The sequence below is a fragment of the Rhincodon typus genome, chromosome 8 (genome assembly GCF_021869965.1).
Source record: "Rhincodon typus isolate 14 chromosome 8, sRhiTyp1.1, whole genome shotgun sequence".
Lineage (NCBI taxonomy): Eukaryota > Metazoa > Chordata > Chondrichthyes > Orectolobiformes > Rhincodontidae > Rhincodon > Rhincodon typus.
Window position 1 is genome coordinate 88,802,669 of NC_063339.1, and position 6,859 is coordinate 88,809,527.

Below are 6,859 nucleotides of genomic sequence, written 5' to 3' on the forward strand. Positions count from 1 at the left end.
TGCTCCTAATTTATTCCTACTGCTCCTCCATCATTTTGTCCATGGTCTTATTTAATCGATAGGTCCAACATTGTTTTGGGGGTGGACTTGGATAAGATTATAGTCTTATTTTCACGCTGTCACGCCTTGTAGCTAATCACGGCCTTTTCACTCCGCTCCCTCTGCATTTGTTTTCCAACGATAATGTTTTACAATACACCAAAAGATGTGATCAAAAAGCGTGATAAGAACAATGGCTGAGGATGTGTTAAGAACAGCACCGGATACACAACAGGAATACTTGGCGATCAGTGGACTGACGTGTAAGAACTCAGAATGGGCTGCAAACTTTAACTTCGATGCTCCCAGACTCTATCATGGAGTGTGTTGAAGACTGAGATTGATAGATTTCAACAAACATCAAAGGTTCAGGGGAGAGTGCAGGATATTGTTGAAATGTACTTTCGAACAGCATTGCAGTTTAACATCGGTTACTTCACCAGTTTTCTCACACAAGGAAGTAACCACTGCTGCAGACGACGATATAACCTCAGTTCCCAGGCCCGGATCCAGAGAAACTCAGTGGCGCAGCCGCGAAGATACAACCGGAAATGGGGATGGCAATGAGCGCGCGGAGCTAATCTGTGGCTCCAGTGACGCAATCGGTGAGCGCGCAGTCCTTCTATGACGGTATGGAGGCGCGTGAAATGCCGAGGCTGTGAGCTCCAACCTCACCCGGAGCAGCTTTTACTGACATGGAGCAGGGATTATTGGGACATCAGGATTGGGAAAAGCAATTTTAATCTGAAGCAAAATAGTTTTCGGCAGCACAGATGTTTGTGGACAGGAGGAGGATCTGTCTGTGAAAATGTCTCAATTATAAAGAAAAATACTGCAAATATTCAACTCACAAAGAGAAATGGAGGTAAAGTTTTCGCTCTCTGAACTTTCTCATATGGTTGACTCTACACTGGGTTAAATTGCAGGAAGGGCTTTTTCGCTCGTTTCATATTATTTAATTTTCTGTAAACACACACGGGTCATTAAAGTAATCTAAACTTCCGACAAATAATGGGAATATACGATGTTGTGATTAGGATCAAGTTTTCCTCATTTGTGGAGGAAAAGCAGGAAAGTGCAGTTGAGGTTTATTAGAACAGTTATGATCTCATTGAACGGCTGAGCGGACTGGTTAAGTTGAATGGCAGCTCCCTGAGGACAAATGTGTTTTCTTTGCCAGTGAAACTCACCGCATCACAAAGTCGGGGCCATTGAACTGAAGCAGTGATGGTGATTATCTCTGCTGGCTGTTCATGTTGTGATTGTTACCATTGCTAATCATGTCCGTGTTAACACCATAACTGCAGTGTATAAGGCTATAGCATGTAGTGGGCCAGTGGCGCAATGGGTAACGTGCTTGACTACAGATCAGGCGACTGTAGGTTCGAGTCCTACCTGGCTTGACAGCAGTGTAGAAATTTATTACTCCTCCCCAGTAATCTTTCTCACCGGTCTGAAGTCGAGGTGGCGTTTGAATTTCTGCAGGAAAGAAAACCCTTTCACTATCTCCTGTCAGTGAATGTCACCAACGTCCCAGCCCCTTCAGAGAAGGGGAAGCTGAAATTGTCCCAAAAGCAGCTCACGCCTACCTTTCGGTTTCCCAATCACTGCAGCTACTGGGAATAGCAAGGAAACAAAGCAAATCGCCCAGTCTCAGCTTCAAGAAACTTTAGAATCCCTTTGGGATGTGAAATCAGAGGAGAATGAAGGGTGAACTATCTGACTGAACAGAGACAGTTCAGGCACCATTCCTATCTTCAAGAGACTGCAGCATTGACTCTCATGTTCTTGGGGACATGAACTGATCCAAGACATTGAAAGGATTCCCGTCAGAATTGCTTTACCTTTGCTATTGTCCCTGTCAGGAACAATCAATCCTGATTCCCTGACCGGGAATCACACGCAGGCCGTGGAGGTGAAAGTGCCAAATCCTAATCACCAGACCACTAGAGATGAGGGCAGAAGCACGTGAATTGTTTCTTAATGATGCAGCTTTTGACTTCTTTTCTCTTCCAAAATGATCGAATCGTCGAGTTATTTTTTTATAGGCCCGTCAATCTCCGTTTCCAGCACGTGGCCTGTAGCTCTGTGTGCTCTGACATTTCAAGTGTTCATCTCGATAATATTTTCCCTGTGACGTTTTAATCTCAAAAGTTACAATAAATAGGACTGGAGTTTGAGATGGTAAAACTGTTCATGTCCCCCTCGGGGAACTGAACCTCATTTTCACCCACAAACAGAAGCAATCAGACACATTTCCCCAAACGTGACAGTGGCCTCAGGAGAGACCAACCTCCAGAAAGCAAGGATTTCACCCACCTGGCTTATATTGTTCAATTTCAGATTTCAAAATCAGAGTCTGTTTACAGCAAAGAAAAGATTCATTCGGCTGCTTCCCTGTCCGTGTTACTTCCCCATTGTTTCCTCGTCACTCTGCAATTTATACCGCTCCACCTCAATCTTCCTGCCAAACTGAAACATTCCTCACAGCAGCTGCTTCCGAAAGACCTCTCTCAAATACCTGGAAGGACAAAGAGGAATGTGGCATTTCAAACGCATTTCTGGATGGCGGAGGAAATGACATGGTGGTGTTAACACTGTTGCATCAGAAATAATTTCAAACGACATTTAAATAGTTCCTTTGGATGTTGGATGCAGCAGGTGATGAAAATTCTCGCAGGCCCCAGAAAGAAATGAACTCATGGCCAATCAGTGAATCACTAAACCACAGACCGAACACTGCAGGCGTAGGTGTCCTCTGAGAGAGGGTCTCATGCATCAGAAACTGCAATGTAATAGATGACTGGATAGCCTGTGCATAATAGACCAAGACAATGTAAAAAAATAGGATTGGTGTTTGTGCTGTGTTTCTGCGGTGTAGTGGTTATTACATTCGCCTCACAGCGCTGCTCCCTCATTATCCAAACAAGGCGTGTTTTTCCCACTTTTCGTTAAATGTGAACAGAGTTCGTTTTTATATTGCTGTTCTCATCACAAAATCTTGCCGCTTCTAACTTGGAGACAGGGGTTTGGATAGAAAGGTTCGAAAGGCAGGGAGAATCTGCTGCAGCCGTTGCCAAATTGAACAAAATCTTTTTCGCCCCTTTCACACGAGAAGAACCGTTCATGAGGAATGAGTTTCTGTAAATTGTGTCCCAGGGATGGGCAGGAAGCCGCTGATTGAAGCTGCAGTGGTCCCTTTCTGCTGGCGGCAGGGAATTGGGAAGAGGGGTCAACTCCCGCTGCTTGTCTCTGTCTCACTCTGTGTGGAGCAGTGGAAGAAAGAGTCCTTCTTGGGTGTATTTTGAATTCAATCTTGTCATGGATTTTGCGTGGGTTAAATGGAAGAACTTGACCCAAAGCAACCGAAACACTGCATCTGCATGGCCTCGAGCTGGTACCTTTTCAATTTACATCCTGATGCTGATCCGTTAAGCCACGGGAACGGACGTCAACAAACTGTGCAAAATCCCCTGATGAGGTGCCGGTGTTGGACAGGTGCAGACAAAGTCAGAAATCACATGACACCAGGTTATAGTCCAACAGGTTTATTTGAAAACACAAGCTTTCGGAACCTCAGTCCTTCATCAGGTGTCAGTGAGAGAAGCGTCAGATAGAGAATTTAAAACAAAAAGATAAAAAGGGTCACACCACTCTCTGATTGGAGAGTACGGTATCATAGCCTACTACTTGTCCCTGTCCCACTCCGAGTGGAGCCGAGGTGAAGCATTGATGGTGCTGTGTAAATCCAATCTCATCATAGAGGTCTAGTGGGTGAGATGTAGATACGTGGTCGAAATAATTGTTTGATCTGAAACTGCTGAAGTAGCGTACCTGGTTGGTCTCGAGCTGCAGCCCTTTCAGTGACTGTCCAACTGAGACGCAGAAACTGGCGCCAACATGACATACAAAGTCCCCAAGCGAAGATCTGAGGAGGTGCTGTACAGCTGGAGCTCTCACCGTTTTCAGGACCTGTTGCCCATTTTACCGCTTTCATCACCAAAACTGTCAGAGGCCCGAGGAACTGCAAACACCGAGAAGAAAAGAAGACATTACATTTTTGACGTTGCCCAGCTTCCAGCTAGGGTACAACACAAACGAATCTAGTAGCGGTGGGATGCCGAAATCGTCATAACTAGTGTTTCCAGTGAATTAGAATATTAATCTGAAGAAACTTAGAGCCTCTTCTTTTTTTAAATTCTTCCCTTGGATGTGAGTACTTCAGCATTTGTTACAACTTTTCAGTTGCCCCTGAGAAGATGGTGGGGAGCAGTTTGTTGCAATTGAATTAATCTGACCAACTAGCCCGATACTGACTGAAGGAGCTGTTCAGTCAACATTTCAATCATCCTCCACATGATATCGACAGAGAGGCACTCAGATATATCCACTGAGAACGACAAATATCTGAGGAGTGACATTAACCCACAAACCAAGGGTATCTCTCTTTTAGCGAATGATTGAATCATTTTGGGACAGCAACATTCATGAAAGTTTCGAATTGAAGCGAGTTGTAATTATTAAAACAGGCCTGCTGTGTGGATCCATTCAAACGGCAGGCAGCAGTTTCTGACCAGTTAACACCCACAATGAGCCTTCGAGCTCCAACTCTTGAGACAGATCCCATGTGCTGTTTTCCAAGAATTCATGTCCCTCGCTTTTCCTCCTCTTTCACTCCAAAGCCTCTCTTCCGTGTTGTCCCTCGATCTGATGTCTGACTGGGATCTCTAGCTCTGACGTGAAAGTTGAACTCTCACTCCACTGATTCTGCCAGAACTACTGTGGCCATTTAGTTTTCAAACACTTTGCAAGTCACCTTCCTTCAGAAAATGTGCACAAAATAAATAAGACATTATTCCCTGACCAGGGACCATATTGTATGGAGGCGAAAACACGAGAGCATCAGGGACATAGTTCTGAATTCTTGCAGGTTGCTCAACATGATTTCACATCAGGCACTTTCCCCCCAGGACGCAACCAATGATTTACATGTTGGAAGTGAATGTATCATTGTCAACTATGTGGATGAAACAAAAATAAGTAAGAAGCTAAATAATGAGTCAGAAATCAATAGTCCAACATGTTTATTTGAAATCAAAAGTATTCAGAGAGCTGCCCCTACGTCAGTTGTCAGAATTCAACTTTAATGTAGTCAATATTTCAAATAGAATGGACAATGAATGTGGAAAGGGATTGTTATGGTTATACAATGTACAGCCAGGATATACAGTGAACAGCTTTGGAACCCACACCTAAAGAAAGGTACATTGGCATTGGATTAGTGCAGTAAAGGTTCACCGCATTGTCTGGTGTGTAGAGGAATTTTCGTGTGAGCAGAGATTGAGCAGATTGGGCCTGTACTCATTGTCTTTAAAAGAATGAGTGAAAACCGCAATGAAACAATTAATATTCTTAAGGGGCTTGACACGATAAATGTGGGCCTGATGTTTTCTCTGTGTGGAAGAGTTGAGGACCAGAAGGCATCATCTCAGTCTGAGGAGTCACCCACTTAGGGCAGATTCATTTTCTCTCAGAGGCGATGAATCTGTGGAATTCTTTACTACAGAGTTAGGCTGGGTCAATAAGTATAATCAAAGCTCAGATAGACATTTTTCATTATTTCGGATACGAAGGATGAAGTGGACAAGGCATGCAAGTCGTATCTCCGGATTATCAGATCATCTCCGATCTCATGGAATGGGGGAGCGGATAGAATCGACCATATGATTTATTTTGGCTCCTGCATCTTATTCAATGCGTCAAGCTTATCCGTTCTAATTATCTGTTTTTTTTTTCTGGTTGTCATACTTGACATCAATTTACCCACTCTCTGATTCGCTGCCTGCTTCTGTCCCGAATTTAACTCGTCATCCCTCTGCGTGCAGAGTTATCAGATTCATTAGCTGCTTGGTGTAAATACAGATTGATGGTGAATTCAAGCTTTAACTGGAAAGCAAGCAGTGGGAATGTAAGACAGAAAGTCATAAGCTTACAGATGGCAGTACAAATGATAGAGAGTGCTGATCTTCCCGTTTCTCCAATATATTAGTTACAAGAATGTGCCCAGTCCCCATTATCTTCTTCCACTCTTCCCAGTCTTGGGCATGTTGTAATCCTTTGGAATGGTGCATATTTTAACACATGTTCAAACTGTGAGGAAAGGGCTTTATTTTCTTTATTTCTGAATAATACTGGTAAACGTGACAGCTGTTCGGCTTCGAACAATGAGCGAAATCATTCCCCAAAATGAAAATCTAAGTTCCAGAAATGTTGTACGGTTCATATTTTCTTTATCGAAGCATAACCAAACACAATTTATCACAGATGCATTACATTTGTTCCTCGATCAAGTCTCGCAAGGTAGATTCAACTTTGCATTGATGTTTGTTTTGATGGATGGGCTATCGGCATCTGGTGGGAAATTGATGTTGTAACTGGGCATACCCAAATAGCTAAGAAAATGTACGAGCGGGATAGGGATCCTCGAAGCCTTTCCCTGTGCCTTCGCTGGTGTTCTGTTGCAGTAGCAACATCGGAAAATGTCATATCTGAGCCAACGGCTCGTTGTGGCCTTCGGCGCTGGATTGAGGTTCCAGTCTTTGAGGAGGCGTGGGTTGTGTGGAAGCAGGGTGGGAATCATCTGCGTTTAAGTTGAACGCAACAAAATGTGTTTGCTGCTCGCAAACTGATCTATGAAGTTGGACAGCACAGATCCTCCATTGGGTCAGCGTCCAAATTGTGTTTACATGGTGCAGTGGCATGGAATGTCTCCAGCATGATATCGGTAACAAGCAGGCTGCGCTGCTGCTTCATGTTCCAG

The 6,859-nt window shown here is 43.9% G+C and overlaps 1 non-coding gene across 1 annotated transcript; it reads left to right on the forward strand.

The window, feature by feature from the left end:
• Positions 1–1,369: 1,369 nt before the first annotated feature.
• Positions 1,370–1,442, forward strand: trnac-aca. Its single transcript has one exon. It is a non-coding gene; the product is annotated as a tRNA-Cys (tRNA).
• Positions 1,443–6,859: the final 5,417 nt, after the last annotated feature.